Source organism: Miniopterus schreibersii (assembly GCF_964146895.1).
Source record: "Miniopterus schreibersii genome assembly, chromosome: 3".
Taxonomy (NCBI): domain Eukaryota; kingdom Metazoa; phylum Chordata; class Mammalia; order Chiroptera; family Miniopteridae; genus Miniopterus; species Miniopterus schreibersii.
This window is the reverse complement of record NC_138103.1, coordinates 25,988,915-26,010,296: the sequence shown is the minus strand read 5'-3', so window position 1 is coordinate 26,010,296 and position 21,382 is coordinate 25,988,915.

Below are 21,382 nucleotides of genomic sequence, written 5' to 3'. Positions count from 1 at the left end.
TCATAAAAGCATCTTTGTCTTCTGGGTTGTTGTAAGATCATGCTAAATGATACTAAGTGGCATCATGTACTTAGCACAATGCCTAACAGCATTAAATAAATATTAGCTGTTAGTATTACCCCCAGAACTAATTAGAGAATTTGGGGGTAATGCCAAAGCCTAGATTGGAAGAAAAGAGGGCTAGTCGGGACTCAGAGAGGCCTCATAGGTACAGCAGTTTTAGGCAGGCAAGGAGTCAGATCCCAGGAGATCAACTACGGGAAAAAAGGTGCAGAGAAGCATGCCATACCTGGTATTTGGAAGATTAAAGAGTCAGCAAGAACCAAACATAAGCAAAGGCTCTCTAGTACTACCCTCTTGTCTCTCAAACAACGTTCTGAAATGTTGCACAGCCTGGCATCCACCAACAGAAAGACTTTTAAAGCCAAGCAATATCGGATGCCTTTAACATGGGCAATTGTAGGGAAATTAAGGAGAGGTAACATTCATTGAGCATCTACTAGGTGCAAAGTACAGTAAGTCATTTCTACATATATTGTATCATTGATTTCTCACATTATGCTGAAGAATTGGGATCCTTGCCCCTATATTTCAAAGGTAAAGAAACCGAGGCTCAAAGAAGTCGCTCTGTTTAAGGTCACAGAGTTAGAATGCGGGTGAGCTGGAGGTTAAAGCCACAGAACTTTGCAACTTGTGTTCTTTTCACTCTGTCTCCCAAAGAAGTTTCCTGGAAGACCAGCCCATGTTGGGCTTTGAGAGATGGCCGACTCCTCTGAAGTGAGGAAGCACAAGAGAGTTGTCCAAAGGTCTCAGCCACAACCGAAATACCGGCCTCCCCTTATTTATTGCTCCATTGTCTGATTCCAGTTGTCATTTCCTGCCAGGAAAGCAGGGACGTTAGGACTTGACTTTGAATGTGTACTTTCCTGACCTCTGGCAATTTACTTCCTCTGTAATCTTATTTTTTAACTTCCATTCAAGTACATTAAGAAGCATTTGACCTTAGCTTAGGCAGTTTGTTCTTGTACAAAAGTGTTATTATCAGCAGCACCCAAAACACAGCCCCTGGTCAATTAAGAAAGAAGGCCGACAACTGTGCAAGAGAGTTTGACCTATGAAAAACCAACTACATATTTCTCTTCCAGATCTTAACAGATTGGCACACAATGAAATATACAGTAATAAACTCACTGACTAATGAAAACTGGGTCACGGGAGTGATCTCTAAGTGGCCTAAAAACATGTCCTTACTGCTGTGCCGAGAAGCCAGCGGCGATGTTCTGCTTCGGGAAGACGGCATTGTTCTGTTACATTTAGAGCTGCGATTTGTCTAACAGAATGCAGCTGAGCGCTTGGTCCCTTTACCTTAGACACATGGTGACAATGTTTATGCACGCTCCGCATGCAAGGCCGTGTATGGAATCAATCTGGAAGGATTCCTCAGAAAGGATTTGAGTTTAGCGTTGCATGGGAAATGCCTGTGTCAAGAATTCAATAACATGTTAGCACATGATGTCAAAACAAATGTTCTAGCAAAGCACTTCACATTGTTCCGTCAGACAACAATAGCATTGCATGTGCCACCTGATGAAATTGGCACAAAATGTTGCCATCAGTTTACCTGTAATAATTATTTTTCTTTTCCTGTGTGGAAGATTAGAGCCACTAGCCTTCTAGATTAGCTACTAAAACTTTTTTTTCCCCCCTTCTCATATTTCCCCCCCAAAGAAACTGAGAGAAAAGTACCTGCTTTGGGTAGCATCATAAATGCCAGAAAGAAACTTGCCTCTCTAATCAAAGTGCTGCTGAAGCCCGGGGGGTGTGTGTGTACAAATTCACCTAGATAGGGAGTGACAGAACCAAACTTAGAACCCCCTGATTTACAGATACATTTTGGTGAGCAGGTATCTAGGTGGGCCAGGAGGTAATTCCAAGGGTAGAAAATGGAAGTGAAGTTTCATCTGGTTTATATCTGGTGTAATTTGAGTGAGAAAAAAAGCCACACAGTTTCTCATATTTAAAAATAAACCCTTTTAAGTAGGCAAGAAAAGTAGTCTGTTCTTGGGGGTAGGACAGGAATGTCTAATTTTATACCAGCTCAACATATGAAATTTCAGATTGAAATATACTATGAAGCAATATGCAATAATATATAATTACTTGAAAGTTCACATTAGTAACATTTTAAATGTCTAATAACAAATTATAAAGGGTATTAATATTACACAACATTGAGCATCTTATGTATATTCTGAGGACAAATGTGTTGGTATTTGTTGCAATGAAATAGGCTCTGGAATAAAGTCAACAGACTTTGGTTTGGGTCCTAGGTTAGCCACTAACCTTAGCTGTGTGGCCATGGGAGTCACTTAATATTTCTGGGTCTCAGTTTCTTCAACTGTAAAATAAAAATGTTTGAAAAATAGGACCATCATGGCCCTTTTTTTGGTTAAAAGTGCATGATTCTATTTTTCCCCCCAAAAGACTGAGAAGGACAGAGAGACAATGACGGATATGACTACAGCCCTAAGGGTTGCTTTGCTGGCAGCCTTTGCTCAAAGGAAGAAGCCACAGGCAAGATGTGGGCTGAGAACAAAAGGCATCTTGAAATCAACTTCTTTGTCACCCTCCTTCCCTCATCTTTCCCATCACCTCCATCCTTTTGGGGAATTTTCTGCGTTGTGGAGGTTAAAAGGCAGTGCCTGATTTGAAACCTATGCTCCCACTCTAAGTCTGTGCTCTCTCCCAAAGACCTTTTTTACCTACCTGTCAGGTTTGCTCTATATGCTCACTAGTTGTGATTTCTGGAACATCTCAGCATAAACACCTTTCAGTGAAAGCACACATTCAGTTTTGCAAAGGGAGCTAAGTGGAAAGTAAGGTTCCAAAATCAAAACTTCGCTTCATGAAAATGTAATACAATTTAAGGGGAAAACTGAAAACTGACAATAGGTAATAAGCCAAAATGTGATTCCTACAGCCCGGCTGGTAGCTGGGGATTGGGGGACTGTGTTCTGCTTTTTGGGAGGCCCCAGATCTTCATCCCAGCATCTGACTTGCATCCAGTCTTCTAGGTTAGGAATTTGGATGACTATAAAAACAGAGTTTCAGCTTCTTAAATTGATGTGTACTTTGGGTGAGTTAGCGGTAATTGGCTTTCCCTGTTTTCTATGTGGGTTGTCCCGATTTCTCCCCCATATATTCTTTCTCCCACCACTTCAACTCTCCCAACCACTATTCAGTGCTTTGACATTTATTGTTAATAAAAATAATAATATGTATCATTCGAAAGTTAGTAGTAGAGTTTGAAAGTTTTATGTACATTTATTTTTCCTTGGATTTATGTCACTCTCTCCACCAAGCAAAGAATAAATAAATAAAAACACTTTATCATATTTATAACCTACTCAAATTCAGAGATTTCTGAATAGGAAACAGACCGGGGACATTTAGCCAAGATTAATTTAACTAGAAAACGAAAATCTTGCATACGATGCTTTGCAGAAAGATGTTAGTCTTTAAAGACTGCGTCCACACATGAAATAGGAAGTGGGTAAGTAGGGCAATTACCTCTATAACAGAGGCCTCCTAGCTTCACCTTTTCCCAGAAATGCTCAGGTAACAAAAGCAGAATGGGTTTCCTGGCCTCAATTATGTCCTAATAATTGTTTCAATTCTCTGCTTCCTTTTTAGTGTGAAGATCCAGGGTAGAGGCCCTTAAAAACAGGCGGAAAAGGTTTCCCAGACGTGAAATAGATTTTACAAAAGAAACTTCTGGCAAGTTTAATGTAAGTAAATCAGAAACATATGGACTATGTTTCCCTCAAAATACCCCTGGGTCTGAAAGCCCAGAAAACACATAAAAAGTAAAGGGAAACTGTTTTCCGAAGCCGAGCTTAGCCGAGAGAGTGCATGCTGTCACCGAGAGCCCGGCTCGGCTCCCCAGAGCCGGGGATGGAGCCAGTGGTCAGGCGGCCACCGGCCCCTGCCCTCATGCTGGCGCTGACAGTTGTCGTTCCTGAGGACGGTGTGTGTGATTGATGGCGCCTTGACCTGCCTGTGGGTGTGACTGAGAAAGCCAGTGCTCAGTGCTTCGCATACTGAAGACATGACTTCATAGCTCCTTTGCAGCCGTCTAAAGCCATGTTTACACAGCCTGTTTCCCCTCTTGAAGGCCTCTCGAGCTACACCATCGGGCCGGTGGTCAGCATCCACTTACCGGACACTTAGCATGTCCCCACCGGGAAGGACAGCAAAGACCCAGACAATCAGATGCCAGCCCCGGAGGGGAATTATGGACTCAGACTTAGGAGGAACTTGAAGATTCCTGAGTTCCCCCTTCCACCCTGGGTGGCATTCCGGCCACAGCTTGCAGTCCAGACAGTGGGAGGACAACTCGAACAGTGTTTCTAATGGAAAGAACAGAGTTTGGAGGGTCAGGGGGCCTGATATCAGGTCCCAGCAACACCTGTGGTTTGACCACTCGGAGCCTCAGTTCCCTCATCAGTCAAATGGGAATAATAGTCAAATTGCCTAGTGGGGCTGCCAAGGGCATGTCAAAAATATCAAGTCTCTTCTCCACCCAGGCACTAAGGACGTAGAAAAACGAAACAAGGGGGAAGACGGAGAGCAGAATTTTCACCTTTATTCCTGAGAGAAGAGAAGAGAATGAGTGGTAAAGGGCCTGCCTCCCGCACCCCAGAGTGAGGTAGGTGACTCATGCCGTCCCAGGCCACCCTGGGCTGGGGCAGGCCTCCGCAGGCCAAGCGAATGTGTGAAATTAAGGCTTAGGGCTTGAGGAGGAGAGGAAGCCTCAGATTCTCCGTGGGTGTGCGTGTGCCTGTGTGTGTGTGTGTGTGTGTGTGTGTGTGTGTGTGTGTGTGTGTGTGTTATAAATGGAGAAGGGAAGGATGCATTTCGAAATGTGAATAATGGCTATATCTGGCTAGTGGGATTGCGAATTATCTTTCATTTCTATCATAAATATTTATAATTTTTAATAAAATGACTAATAAAACTGACCTGGTCACAAGAGATTTTCTATGTAAATTCTCCTTGCAAATGGTGTCAAGTGTTAAGTTCTCTCGTAATACTACTGGTTCTTTCCACAAACAACAATCAGGTTGCACAGCCCCGGGTTCCACGGGCCCTAGTCATTAAACCCCACCACAGCTGTGATCTTCCGAAATATGAAATATTCGCAGTGAACGTTAGGTGAATGCAATGATGTGGTGACTCCCTGGTTCCCATTAGCAGGATTCACTCAGTTGCAAGCTCAGGGAAGAGGTCAAGTTTCCTCCTTCTTTCCTTCATTCATTTATTCCTTCAACAGTGTTTACTGGGACAAGCCCTGTCCTAGGTGCTCGGAGTAGAAAAGCAAAACAGACTCAACTTGAGCTCATGTAACTTACTGGAGAAGAGAGCTCTGGAAGACCCATGTTGCACACCCACAGAGAAGACTAAATATTATTACACATTCCACATTCCTGCAAACACTGTGGTCCCATTTCCTTTCCTCTGTGTTTCCACAGTTAAATATGTCTGGGTCAACCCAAAATGTTATTTTTTAGATAAATGAATGAATTTTTCCTTATTTAACATAAACACTATATATATAATGCAAACTTTACACATCCTCCCCCCCCCCGCTTGCATCTTTCACTTAAAAATATACCTTCAAGATAATATTATATAAATAAGCACTTTATTCTGCGTACAAGCATAAATACACTTTTAGAAGTAAAATGTACATTTGGGATTTTAATACAAATTACTAAATTCTTCTCCATAAACATTGTTCTAATTTACTCCCCCACCCCCATCCCAGTGCCTGCTATTTGTACCCTCCCTAACCCAGCATGGTATCAAACTCTTAATCTTTGCCCAACCAATAGGTAAAAAGTGATACCTTATTTTAGTTTTTATCTGCATTTCTACTGTGAGTGCAGAATATGCTTGAACAGGATTAAAGAGCCATTTTGCTAAAAGCCTGTTTACTGCTACCAAACATAATCTCTTTAAGATACAAGGACTACAGACTCTCCAGGGAAAAAAAAAAAGGTGCAACAGCAGGCAGTGCAAATCTGCTCTCAGCCACTTCTGGGAAGCAATTGACTGCTTTCCCCCATAACCTGAGCATTCATAAGTTGCTTTCTGGACCACGGCAGACAAATCACAGGAGCCGGGAACTAACAGGTGAGTGCTTGCCCTACATCAGGCTCGTGCTCTGCACACACTCTCGTTTAACCCTCCTAACATTTTAACCCATGAGACTCCGAGAGGTTAGGCGCCTGCCCAGATTCACAGAGATTATAGATAGCAGAGGAAGAGCTAAAGCCAGTTCTAAATACCAGCACCCATATTTGGTGCACTCCTGCTGCGCTGATTTGTTTCAAGTCCACTGGCCTGAATTCCAAAATTCACATGCTAAGAGGCCATCTTTTTACTTTAATCATGACCTTCTAAGCAGAAGTATACTATAGTATTGCCCCCCTAAAGAGCCTAAATATAGGCCTTGATAAGATTTCTCATGATCCCAGCTTCCCTTAACACTTACCTGCCACTTGAGATTCAACATTGAACTAATGTGTAGAATTATTGAAGACACCAGGAACTGTTCAGGGATTTAAATAGTATTATTAAGACCAAAAAGCTGGCTGGGAATTGGTATATATAGGGTGTCCCCCCAAAATTGTATACACACACTCTGAATAATTAATTATAAAGGCAGTATTTAGTAAATTACATTTTATTTTCAAAATTGAGCTATCAGCTGTTAAAGCATGTATACATTTTTGGGGGGGACACCCTGTATATTGCAGAAGCTGCCCCATTTAGCTCACCAAGGTAGCCCAGGGGATTTCTTTGGTGGCATATTGATTACTGGCCTTGGGAATGGATACAACAGAGCCCTAGAACAGTGTCTTGAGAGAACCAGATTTGACAACTGCAAAGTTCCAAATAAGGATTCCAGCCAATAATGTTTCATTAGTTCACATCAGAGTTTCTAACACAAATATGAGGCCTAACAACAGGAAGACAGCCTCTTCCCCAGAAGCTGGGTAACAGAGAGCAGATCAGGCAAACAAACGGTACAGAGGGGTAAAGAATCATAAGAGGGAAAGTTGACTTGAGAGAAAATATCTTTCAAAAAAATCTATCAAAATGTACTTCCAAGCAAGGTACCCTCACGTGTGACACTCCCACCCAGGGGTGCTACTCAGTATATGGTCTGGGGACCATGTGTTATTGGGCCACGATGAGATAATTACAGACATTGGGAATAAGCATTTAGAAACTTTTATAGCAATTTGACAGAGTATAATTTTATGTCTGTTGAATCTAATGATAAAAATATTGGGGCTTATAAAAAATTTTATTAAAGCCATTAAAATGAAGTGTTTTGATATGTGGCAAGTGCTCTCACGACAGGGTCGCAATTAGTCAGGATCAAGAAGCCCTGGTGTTCTACCACACAATAAAGGATTTCCAGGGGCCTCCACATGGCCAGGAGTGCATGACATAGGACACCTTGGTGGTGGAGCAGCACTGTGAGCCACAATTCCTCTTTAAAGGGCTTTGGCCAAAGTTGAAACCACCATCAGAATTATCATCACACAACTGTTGCAGTTTGAAGTTGTATTAAAAATGTGCAGAGTAGTTTTGGAGAGAAACTTCTATTCACCATTTCAAGAGGTGACAGAGCAAAAGCCTCTGAGAAAATAGTTGAAAATTATGGCACGTACTCCAGGAATCTGTATCCAAGGCACTGGGACAGCCAAATTCCAGAAAACTGTCAAGAATTTCTAAGGATATGCTAGGTAAAATAAGCCAGACACAGAAGGACAAATATGTATAATTCCATTTACATCAGGTACCTACCCTAGGTGAAGTCATAGCAACCAAAAGTAGAATAGAGCTTCCCAGGGCCTTGAGGGAAAAGGAAATGGGATTTAATGTTTAATGGATACAGAGTTTCTGTTTAGGATGAAAAGGGACAGTGGTTATGGTTGCAGAACATCGTGAATGTACCTAATACCACTGAACTATACACTTAAAAATGGTTAAAATGATAAAGGTTATGTACGTTTTACCACAATGAATAAATAAGAATTCCCAATGTACTTTCCAACTACTAAATAGCTTCCAATAAAGCAGCCTTTATCTGGGGCCTGGGTGGACACCAAACATTAATTAATTAATGAAAGTACAGAGCTCATCCCACCTGGATCCAGTTGTTGTATTTCTAAATTAGAAATATACCTTTTGCTCATAGGGAAAGACTGGGGAGTTAAAAAAAAAAAACCACACACACATTATTTTTAAAAGCAGTCAAGAATGCTCTCAGTATTAAAACCTCAGTGATTTCATGTCATTTGACACTCCTAATCATCCCATTTTACTGAAATTTTCCCCACTCCCATGCAAAATCTGTCTCCTCGCCCATTGTCTCAACTGACTCAGTTAATCAGATCGGCAGGATGAGACAGCCAGTCTTCCTGTGCAAACCTGCAAACACACAGTTGAGGAGGGTATCATTCCATAAAGACAAACTCTATTTTTCATTTAAGATATATGAGTAAGAGCTCCCTTTAAGAGTCTCCAAGCAAGCTCCTGACAAACCCTTCTCCATAAATTTCAGTGGTTTTATGTTCTGGGACATATATCTTTCTCCCTCCCTCTGGCTCATTGTTGGAATCAATGTTCTCCAAGTAGCCGTTCGCCAGCTCCTCCTTATTTCTTTATATTCTCTCTTGGCAATCCCGTCTACCCCCTCAACTCTAGTGAGCCTAATCTTTCTCACTCAGATGCTGGCCTTTATCTCCCTAGCCTCAAGCCTCCATTTTCAGTGCCTTTTGGACAACTCCACAGTGATGTCCCACAAACACTTCAAGCTCAGCACGATCACACGTTTATTATCTGTTCCTCTTCCTGTGCCAGGCACCTCTACAAATGGCACCACTACCATCCTTCCCGTCACCCAGGCATGGAACCTCCCTGACATCTGTGATATCCTTCTAGGTTATCCCTCTGCCTTCTGGTTTTCCTTCCATCTGGCACATTCCCTGATGAGTTTACTCTCTGCCCATCTGAAGTGTCAGAAACCAGAGCAGTAGTTGATCATTCTGTATCAATACTAGAAAATTCCAAGGATCTCAAATCCCCACAAACCAGAGGTCAGTGAAGGCATAGGTATGGGAAGCTGGAACTTGCCTGAAATTCGATAATGGGTGTCCAGAAGCTGGACATGCCCCACGTTTCTGCTGAACTTATGGACATTACTCCTGTTACTCAGAGGGGCAGGGGCACTTACCATACATCCCCTAGCACAGTAAGACAGAGGTCAGCACCACCACCAGGAAAAGCTGGAGGAGCTGGAGACTCTGCGGGATGGGATGGAGGCAGCCATTCAATCTCTCATCATGTACTGAGCATCAGTTATGCCCCAGGCACTCTACTAGGCAGCTAGAGACACAGAGAACCAAGCCACATCCTTCAAGGAATTCCCAGGCCAAAGAAGAGACACAAAGTTACAATACAGGGGATCTTGCTTCAGCTGAGATATATACAGGACACTGGAGGGCAGAGAAAAGGGGTTCCCAATACTGTTGGAAAAGTGGATGGCGTACAAGGGATCATGGAAGACCTCCCAGAGGCTGTTATGGCTGAGTTTTGAGCTGAGTTTTACAGGATACGGAAAGAGTACTTTAAAGAAGAACCTTCCGGGAAGAGGAACTGCTTGTGCAGAGTGAGGGCACTGTCCTTAGGAAATAGTTAGGATTACAGCATGGCCTTCAAGGGCCATGGCAGAAAATGACTGCTAGAGAAGCAGTTGAGTCCAGGATCACACAGAACTTTATACAGCAAGCTAACCCAGACCCTTGACCTTCTCCTGTGATCCAAGAGGCAAGGATTACAAATCACAAACAATTAGTGCTTAGAGGGGGAGGTGAACTTACGTATTATCTAGTCCAATCCTCTCATTTCCTAAGTTAGGAAAGTCGTCAATAGCAGAGGAAGCAACTTGCCCAGGGCCTTCTATGATCCTTGCATATTACACCTTCTCATTGAATAAAAATCCCACACGCAGAGCTGCTGCTAAGAGCTAACCACGTAAAATAGACTCCGTGACGTGAGGGGCGTGAGGACAGCAAGGCACCTGCTCTGGGGCGCTCCTCTTGAAAGCAAGCCTGCAGGAAGGAATAGTCATTTGCAGAAAGAATAGATTGCACACAGACTTAAAGAGAAAAAATAAACACCTTTCAAAGGCAAACCTGACACTCATTGTGAGTCATCCCAAGCCAGTGGTGCCAAACCCAGAATGTGCTGGCAGCACTTCCAGTCCTAATACCCCTAACTGGCCAAAAGGCAAACAATCAGCCTTAGTCATAACCAAGAAAAAATGGTCCAATACAAGCATATAACCTCCACTCTCAAAATGCTAGAGTCACTTTACACTTTTTTTGTTTGTATGCCTGTTTCAGGGGCAGCAAAAGGGGTTCTTAGTACAGTGTGAGGGTCTGCAGAGACAAGGGGCTTATCCTAATTAGATACAGTGGGAGTATAATCAAGCACGAACCTAGGATCTAGATGAGGCAAGGTCTGAACGGCTCACTCACTTAGCAGGACTCTGGGCTGATAGCTTACCTCTCTAAGCTTCTCTAAACTGTGGGACACACTGCCAGGCACGAAGAAGGTGCCCAGATGGACGTGGCTCCCTTTCCACCTGCCATCACCCTGTAGGAGTGCAAAAATAGTCACAATAATTCCCCTTTCTGTATCTGTGCCCCTTCCCATACTGACTCTGAGCTTGCCAGGTGACTTGTTTTGATAAAAGGCACATAGCAAATGTGACACAATCAGAAACCTGGAAAATGTCTGTGCATTGGAGTTTTCCCCTCTTTTGTAAGTCATGGGGATCTTTTAACCACCACTATATGACCAGCCTGAGCAAAACTGGTGGAAAATGAGACATGAAGTCTAATCATCTTAATGTCCCATTTGACATCAAGCCAACCACCAGACACGTGAGAGTGAGCACCATAGATCATCTGGCCTCCGCTGGGCCAGCCCACTCTAGAAGAACCACCTAGCCAAACCACTATTCAAGAGAAATAACAAACACTTGCTGTTTTAAGTTTCTATTTTGGGAGTGACTTTGTTATGCAGCAAAAGCTGACAGGTACCCTCCTTAAGTGTCAGGAGCTCCCTGGTTTCTGACCTCGGGTGTCTCCTTACTCAACATGAGAGATCCATACATTAACGCCAAAAGGATGACTCTCAAAACTATAGCCCCAGACAGCTCTCTCTTGCCTATGGAAATTTCATCATATACCTTTTAGGTACCTCAAGTCAAAGCCAATACTAAACCCGTTATATTCCCCCCACACACACACACAAAAAACACCACAAAAATTTTCCTCTTGTTGCTCTGTTCCCAAGAAGTGAAATATGAAGATTGTTCTCAACTCTTCCCTCCTTCTCTTCTTCTATATCCAACCAGCCACCAGGTCCTGTCAATTCAGCCTCTTAAAAAGACATGGACTTCTGTTCTCTCTGTTTCTCCGTTTGAATTTCTGCTCATAGTAGGACTCAACTCAGAAGTCACATCCCATATACAAAGCACCTTCCCGTCTGAGCCCAGAAGAAGTGAATTCCTTCCTCCGTGCCGTAACTGTGCTTTTGACATTCCTGGGTGTTGCAGTGATCACACTGTATTATAGTGGTCTGTCACCAGCTCTTCCATCCCAGACTCTTTCTAACATCTTCCCTATTACAGCATCTGGAACAGTACCTAGCACATAATAAGCATTAAAAAAAGTTTGCCTAATCAATGAAATCTTAGTGCCCTTCCCTTTTCCCTTACAATAAGCTAGCTTCATGAGTCTGTCATTAATAACTTCTTGATGCAAATAAGCTCGTTTTACAGAACTTTGAAAAAAATTGCTAACACAAAATATATTATAAAATCTTCACACTTAGTATTTCTGTTTGGGGTATATCCTTTTTGATATTAGTAATCTCTGGTGAGTTGTAATCATGCTGCCTGGCTCTGTATAGCAATGTACATCTTTGGCCCAAAGGAAAAATTTCTTTGATGACTCCTATAGAAAATTAGATATATGGAGGAAATATTGATGAAAGAAAGGAGTAAGAGATACGCAGGAAGTGGCAGAGTCCAGGTTCAGAAAATACAATAAAAGTCTAGAAGCACCATGGGAAGTATCCTAAACCCCTTCCCCGTAGGGTGACGTTCCGGCAAGAGCACACGCATCAGGCTCAAGACGACGAATGCGAGTCTCGGCCCCTGTAGGCTGCTGCGCCCACCAGCAAGCCTCGTAGCTTCTCCTTCCTCATCTGTAAGATGAGGGAGTTGGAGCAAATGATTTCAAAATCCTATTAGTTAATTAAATCCTCTATTCTCTTATGGGTCAGTGACGATTCCTAAACCTGCCTGTGTATCAACAACACTTGGGAAGCTTTATACATCTAGAGCTCCCCAGGTTCCCTTCTCGGGGATGTTGACTCCGCCAATTTGAGGAGGAGTCTGGGAATTTTGCAGTTTCAGAAAGCCCAACAGGTGATGCAGATGCAAAGCCCCATTTGGGAGCTGAGCCACCACATAGACACTTCATCTGCTGTCTTTTTCAGCTGCATCTACCACCTACAGCATGTTCGTCAATGGGAATGTGTCCCCAATTTCATAATAATGGTTAGAGGGAACACACACTTCATTTTACATAAAGTTGCCTTAGGGGGACTTTGCTGAACACGTCTATCGCTCAAATATGGAAATTACCTAGAGGGTTTTGTATTTCAGTATCAGTAGTATCACCGTTTTCAGCATGTGATTTGGTATAATCTTGGGCAAAATAATTCTTTTATTTTTTTTAATATATCTTTATTGATTTCAGAGAGAGGAAAGGAGAGGGAGAGAGAGAGACAGAAACATCAATGATGAGAGAGTCATTGATCGAGCCCACAACCTGGGCATGTGCCCTGACCGGGAATCGAACCCCGATCGCCTGGATCCTAGGTCGACGCTCAACCGCTGAGCCACGCCCGGCCGGGCGGGCAAAATACTTTTTATATAAACCCATTTAGGTTTTTTTTAATGAAAATCCATAAAAAATTTATTTCATTTATAAATATTTACAGTCACCGCCCAGAGACATACATACACTGCAGAGTAAGAGATATAAGATACATGTCTGTGGCACAAACCAGCAGCAGGATAAACATTACCATCTATACATTGATGTACATTCTAATTGCCTATCCACCCTCAATGTTTCCCTTATAGCAGGACTTAATCCATTTCCAGGCAATGAATTATAATGAGTCTGGGTTAATTACAGTAAGATACTTGGTAAGATACTAATTTTTGCTACCAGTCTTGCAGCGAGGGATAGCCATGCGATCAAGCCCTGGACAATGAGATTTGAGAGCCAGTCTACTGGGAAGTCCTTCCAGGAGATTTTTATTTTTTCCTCCTTGATAAGGGAAGGATCCTTTTTTATCACCCAGACCCCTGATTCCCTCCTTGAGTGCAAATGGCTGCAGCAGCCATATGGTGACCTTGAGGCAGAAAGCATGAGGCCCCAGGGTCCATACCCAGTGTTGACAGAGTGAAAATTGAGGAAGAGCCTGGTCCTTAATGATATTGGGAAGCCACTGCTTCTAACAGCAGACCTCTTGTTATTAAATTAAAAATTAATTTTTCAATCACACTAGCCACATTTTTAAAAACCTAGGGGGCTGGGAACTCTAAGCAAACACCAAATGAGCTCCTAACCGCAGACCTCTTGTTTTGTGAAACAATTAAGTGTCTTCCTTGTTCCAAGCCTCTGTGAGCCTGGTTTTCTATTACTTGCAGTCAAAAACGCATCCTAACCACATCAAAGTCTAGTCAGGGTTAAGCGTAATCCGCAGGAGGCGACTAGGCATTTTTGGGGTCAGAGATCCACGCCACGAGGTAGGAAAATAGCTGTCAGCCGGGAAGCGGCGTTTCAGCAACCGCTTGAAGGGCGGGCGAAAGGTGGGAAGGGGGGTGGAGGCAGTAATAGCTTTTGTGGACAAAGCTTGAAAATGAGAGAAATAAAAAGGCTTCAAGTTTATCATCTGGCACTCTAGGAGGGGAACCTTTACAATGGAAATATATAAGGATTTTATCCCCAAAAAATCCAGGTGAAAAAATTTCAGGAGTTAACAAAACCTGCTCACACATTCGACTACTTTCATTGCTCTCTTTCACTCCCCACCTTAAGGGCTCTCTCTGTGGTCCTGTGTCCCACCCAATGGCCCCACCCCAGGGGATGTGTCATTTAAGTTCCCATGAACTCATTCTGGCCCTGAGGTTGGCCCATGGTCACCGAAGCCGGGGCCCCTTTGAGCACCCTTCTGTGGTGCTCACCTCAGACGAGCTGTCAGGTCCCCTGGGATTCTGGAGACACGTGGAATGAGGTTCTCACATCTGGAAGTGGTCTCTGGAAAACACCAAGAGTCGCAACACACTATCTCCCCTCGCCCGCTCTCATTCTCTAACACTTAAGGAAATTAAAAAGAACCTATTGGTATGAAGCACATTGACACATCAAAGTCCCCAAAGGAAAATATTTGAATTTCTTCCATCTGTTTTGCTCTCCTGTTCTTTATGCCTCTCCACAAGAAGAAAGGTAGAGCTTACATTTTATGTCAACACAAAAGGCCTCCGCTTGTGTGCGTTACTTATTAAAGTATTCAGTGGTTCACTGTCAAGGTATGTATTATACATACTTTTTTTTTCTAGGCCATTATCAGCTTTCTTACAACACTATTATTCTTCAGCCCAGCTAATGCTTCTGTCAAAGATTTAGCAACAAGCATGGAAAATGTCAAACAGTGGGGAAGAGACCTAGCTGTTTCCATAAGCGCACAAAAAGCCTGACTTGTCTTTTATGGGAAAGCAGAATAACTGTGCTGTGAACACCAGCGTGTTTTATCAGGGCGCAGAGGAGTGGGGTGGTTTATTTGTTTTGCTCTGCACACCTGAGTCCATCTCCCCTGAATAAGCGTCCTTTCTTCTCTTGCCAGTGTACTTAATAAAATAGGGCCTGTGTTGTTATCACTTCACCCGCTCCCCAGGAAGTATCTGGCTTAGAACATGACAGAAATCAGCCAGGAGAGTCAGTCCTGTTCCGTCTGCAGAGCAGTGTGATAAGATTTAAGAAGCACTAAAAGGCTCCTCTGGAGAAATATATTTTCCCAACCTGCTTACCAGGGTGCCTGAAATTACAACCCTTCTGCTTTAAGGCATTGAAAGCCTCCATTAAAATGCAAATAGGTTAGGTGAGTTATTTTATCAAACTATCACATCTTAGCTTGAATTAGTTTATGGCTTAATTCAAAATCCTGAAGTGACGGGACACAGGGCCATAAGCAGAGATGATTCAAAAGGTTAGGGTTTAAAATGTGTTGCCTAAAGAGCAGGCCCGCGTAGCAGGACAGTGGGAGAGCAGACTATAGCCTGATGGCACCAAAAGTGAGGTCAGCAATCCCAGCTGAGCAACAGGCTGGTCCATATGATGCAGAAGTTGTCATCCTCACACTTCAAAGATAAACTCAAGGAAGCGTCTGTGTGCATATGGCTTCTTTTCTCCCCACTTAAATTGGCACCCTCAGTGGATTTCCTTAGCATTTCTTCCCTGTTTGAATGTGCTCAGGACTCTCACCCATTCCCTCCCCAGCAGTTTCAGAGGCTGCCTAGAGCCCACGCTAGACACTACCAACACTCTCCGATATTTCTATTTCTCCTCCCCTCCCACCCCCTTGAAGTTAGTGGTGGCTCTGTGACTGACTTTGGCAGGTGAAATGTAAGCAGGAATGATGTGTGTCACTTTCAGGCAGAAGCAGTTAAGAGCTTCCTTCTTCTGCTATGGTGAACTCTGAAGCATGGTGAACTTGAGCAAAGATACAAGGTCAAAGCCAAGAATGGTGGACACAGAGAACAGCTAACTGGAAACCTGCTCAGACTTGCAGACAACCGTAATTGAGCAGGAGTAGACTTCTGTTGCGTTAGACCACTGATACTTTGGTGTTATTACTTTAGCTTAACCTTGTCTACCCTGCTGATCCATACCCCATAAATAGCACTTCAGACCCTCTCTATTACCATACACTCATCATTCAACAAACATTTATTGAGCACCTACAGTGCCAGATGATATTATAGCTACCAGGGATTTAGTAGGACTGTAACAGTGAAGAAAAAGTCCTTGGACTCATGGAGGTTACATTCTAGTCAATGAAGAAAGATTATAAATAAGTTCATCTGTAAGGAATAAGCCTGATTAAACATAGAAGAAAACCCAAATAATATCAACCTTAGCAAATTATATGTCTAGTTTCTCACACATAAAATAAACCTAGAAGTTGGCAATCCAAGACTCCAAGGGTGGTTCCACAATGTCATCAGGGATCCAGACTCCTCCTATGTTTCTGATCCACTATCCTTAGCATATAGTTTCCATCTTCCAGAGCACCTCATATTCCAAACTAGCAGAAGGAAACAGAAAAGGGGGAAAGCAATGGGGGGGGGGGTGCCTCCCAACTGTGCCAGGCTCCCTGAAAGAGCTTTCCCTGAAGCCCTAGCCTGTAGGTAATACATACAACTTATTAGCCACTGCTGCCTTCAAGGGAGGTTGGGAGGGAAATATAATCCCAGCTGGATATATTTTTGCCACAAAGAAAATAGAATTCTCTTTAAAAATAAAAAAAGAAAAGAGGAGAGTAAGTATTGATAGGTATTTAACAGTCTCTGCCATAATCAAATAAGGATTTCAGCTGGTGGTATTTTGAAGGGCAAAAATGTGATTTAAGAAATGGAAAGGCAGTAACTCTACCCAGAGCAGGGAGGAAAGGCCTTTCCAAACAGGTGGCATTGGAATGACGAGAAGTCCTCCATGGGGTTACCTGGGGGGAGGAACCCCAGGCAGAGGGAACAATGGGCTCTGAGGCCTGAAGTACCAAAGAACAGAAAGCCCCCCAGCGAGTGGGTGAGTGGGTGACGGGGAATGTGATGGGAGATGAGGGCAGAGAGACAGAGAATCTAGGTCATGGAGGACCTGGTGAATCTCAGTCCCAAGGCCTGGGAAGCAAGTGGGGGGCTGAGAGTGGCATCATGTGATTACTCCTCAAGCCTGTCATTTTGAGGGCTGGAGGGAAATGGTTTACAGGGGGATCAGAATGGTGACCAGTCAGGAGGCTGAGCCAGACACCCAGACAGCAAACAACGTGCTGCGCCTGAGGTAGGCTGGATGCGCAGCACAAGGACGACCAGCGATCATGACTTTTGGGTAAACCCCTATTGGCCTTGGTGGGTCTTTTTCTACAAATGTTTGGCTGCTCATCTACAGGCTTAAAGAAAGCTCAGGGAAAGTAGAATTTTTTTCAGAACTGAAGTCTCACTGGAAGAGTATGACTGATTGGAGCCAAGGAGAGACTGAAAAAGGAGGTTTTTGAGGCAAGCCACTGAAATGAGGGACACTAGACGCTGAGCAGAATGGAGAGGGAAGCAGTGGGAGGGAAAGGCTGAGGGGCTGAAGCCCCTCCCCAGAGTCAGCCCATTTTTGTTTCCCACCGGTAGCTAATGCTTGGCTTCTGCCTATTTGCCCAGCTCCCACAGATGACACATGGCTGGATTACCTGCCTGACACTAGTAACCAGCACCACCGGGGCCCGGTCTCTCGGATCACCCTTGCCCCATACTCCGCTGCTCACTGCTTGGTCCCATTCCACCTTCACTCAACCCAAGTGTGGGGCTCCCAAGTGTCTCAGAAGAAAGAAGAAACCGCTTCTATAGTCCAGTGGTTACGTATAAGGGCTGAAGGGAGGCTGTGGGTTCTAGTCCGAGCTCCTCCACCTTCTAGCTGTGTCACTGCAAACAATTACTTAACTTGTTTGTGCCTCGATTTCATCTGTAAAATGATGCTATTAATAAGACCTACCTCCCAGGGCTATTGTGATAATCAAATGAATTCATGAGAAGCACTCAGAAGAGCATGTAGCACACAGGAAAGTTCTCCATTAAAGTGATCAATGTTATTGTGTATCATCTTCTGGCATTACTTAGATCAAATCTCACCCCCTCCTAACACCTCCCTTCCCCCAGCCTTCATTTATCTACTTTCTCTAACCTGTTCTATACTTACCATTCATAACACATAATCTGCGTCTTACAACATGCCATCCTGTTCTCTAATTGTTGTTATCACTCAGTTTGGCACTTGAATCCACACTAATGACTGTATGCTAATATGTAAAATCACACCTTGTCCTAATTCTTCATGTCTGTGCCTTAGCTTTTCTCTCCAGCTGTACTAGGAGACTCCTGTAGGCCAATCACACCTTCACACGGGTAGTTCACACGTAATACAGATGTGCTAAGTACTTGGGCACCGAGAGAGGGCCTTTCATCGGGAGAGCTCCAGGAATCCTGTGTGTTAGGGAGCCCAATGGAAGTGGGACAATGCTTCCGAACTGAGGCTGACTTACATGAATCTCTAGTTAAGCCACCCGCTCTCGGGGCAGGGCCTGTGCTATCTTGGGGAAAATAAGGTCATGCATTCTCTTCTTAAAGTTCTTCAAACTACTTCAAGAAATAGTCTGACTTATTCAAGATTAAAAACTACAACTTTAGCCTGACCCTCAGACCTCCTGGGCCAGCTGGGGTAATTGGCCATTGAAACAAATAAGCTCTTCCAGACCATTCACCCAGGGCCTCTCCCGCTATAGAGAGAGGAACTTAGCAGGACTCATGAGCCTTCTAAGAAGCTCCGTGCCCTTCTCCGGGGCTTCGGAGGCTGCCTAAGCTGAAGAAAGAGCCACAGGCAGCAATGCAGAGCAGTCCAGTTGGCCCAGAAGACGGCCTCTCTACCATTCTTTTAATACAGCTAATACCGCTGGTGAGCAGAGGGGTGCAGGGGTCAGACCTGCAGCCAGGCCACCAGAATTCAAACCACAGCTCCGCCACACCGGCTGTGTGATTCCGGTGACTTCAGCCTCTCTGTGCCTCTCTCTCTTCATCTGAAAAGTGGTAGCTATAACAGCTCCCGAGGCTTACAGTTTTTATGAGGATTAAAAGGCTTTAAATTATTATAATGCTCAGGACAGTGCCTGACTGTAAGCATTATAATAGTGTTTGTTAAATAACCTTTAATCATTTATTTGTGTATGTGTGTGTGCATATTTTGAGCATTTCTAGGAAAATTCTAGAGGCTGAGAAAATAAAGATGAAGACTCAGTCCTTTCCTTTGAGAAACTCAGTTTATTTAATAGATATACTGGTTTTAACAGCTCTAGTAGGGGTGTTGGCCAAGTGCTGAGGGAACATAGAGGAGGGAGAATTAACTCCATCCGCAGTAACAGGAAAGGCTACACAAAGCTGGCATCTGTAAATTGAATTGGATTAAAGGTACACTGGGAGGTTCTTTACAATAGAGATTCTTGCCCTGACCTTGCATTTGAATCACCTGGAAAGTTAAGACCCAGCTTCCCAAGCCCCACCTCCAGAGTTTTTAATTCAGTAGGTCTGGGCGGGATCTGAAAATCTACATTTCTAATAAGTTCCCAGGTGCTGTTGGTGGTCCAAACACCCACTTTGAGAACCATTTCCTTTCAGAATCGGAGAGGAGCAAGTACACAGACGCGGGAATATGAAACAGCCTGGCCTTGTCCGGGCAGATAAAGTGGTCTGGCATGATTGGACCAGAGAGCAGTGATGGGGAATGGCAAAAGATGAGGTGGGGAAAGGAGCCAAAGCTGATCCCAGAGCAAAGAAACTTGGAGTGAATCCTGTACCCTTGGGGGAGCTTTGGGAGTTCACAGCCTTAAGTAACATAATCAGTTTGTATTTCCAAAACTATCACTTTGGCATCAATGTGGGGAATGGACTGGAACAGAGGAAGGCAGAACAGTTTCTCTTTGCTAAAATCAGAGAGAGAGACCTTTTCTACAACATGTATGTCTGTAAGTGTTGGGATACTTGGTGGCATTCTAAGTATGTATCTGTAACATCTTTAACATCAGGATAATGAATGACAGCCATGACCTACATTTTTAATCTAATTTTGAAATGTGTAGTAGTATTAATCTACCTGGTTTTATGATTTTAGAACCTATCTTTGCAAAAATTAAACACCCTACAGGGTTATTACTTGGTGTCATCCATGGATCTAAAACAGTATATAATGTCCTGAAATAAATAGAAGTGATTGGTTATCAGTCTATCTCCTTGGGCCATTTTATTGAGGACTTAAATCTTTCTTTGGTTTTTCTGGGGATCTCGTCATCTGTGAATGGCTCATCGGTACTTTCTGAAGCCATCGTTACTCTCTCGCAGCTGTTGAAAAACATGCAGAACCAGCTGATGATAACCAGAAGATGACTGCACATTGGAAAAGCATCATGGCTCACAATATAGTATTAATGCTTTGATAGTATTGAACATTTATCCCATCAATCCCAAATTTGCCCACTACATTTAGAACACTGCTGCTTTTCTAAGTGGCAGACAAGAAGGTCTCCATAGAGACTGCTACTCCTCTGAAGTAGGAAGGAATGCCTCACACTGCTTCTGCAACTAGCGCAGGTGGTCAAATCCGAAACTGCCTCTTTTCAAAAAGCAGTTGGTGACTTAAAATATGCATAGTAAAAGACTGAAAAGATACTGACTACTATAATAATGGCGATTTTTATGAATTTCTGTATTTCATGTAGTACTAAAGTTAACTAAAATAAAAATTAAAAAGACAGCCAAGTCAAAATGAATGAGGTCAGAGCTGGTGCAGGTGCAGTGAGGTAAGAAGAAAGGCACAGAGAAATCTTAGGCCCAGAATTGGGCAGATGTGAGGAGGCCTGTAGAGGACGTGAGGAAGCTGGAGGGTTAAAGGTGATCCAGGCTGACCAGCTCTGATTCCGGATGGAGGCAGTGCTATCCACTGGGACAGGAATGCAGGGATGAAGAGATCTGGGGAGAAGAGCAAGTCACAAATGCCATTTACAAGGATTCTGAGGCATCAAGATGACCATTGGGCAGCTGGAAATCCAGACCTGGAGTTGAGCAAAGACGTCAGCAGTAGATGAAGAGCTGGGAGCCCCGTGGGCAGGTCCAGGTTAGAATCAAGGCCATGGGTAGGGTGGCTAAGGGAAGAGCCAGGGCACAAGCTTGGTTCACTGTCTTTCAATGGGCTCAGCGACCAAAAGCAAGCAGGGAGCCAGGAGAATGCGAAAGGGGTGCAGAAGCTGAGGCCCAGCGGAGTCGGCAAAGATTTTCCAGCCTGCTGGCGGAGCTCTGTCATCTTTCTAGCAACACACCTCTTCCAACCCCACCTGCGCTGAAGGGAAA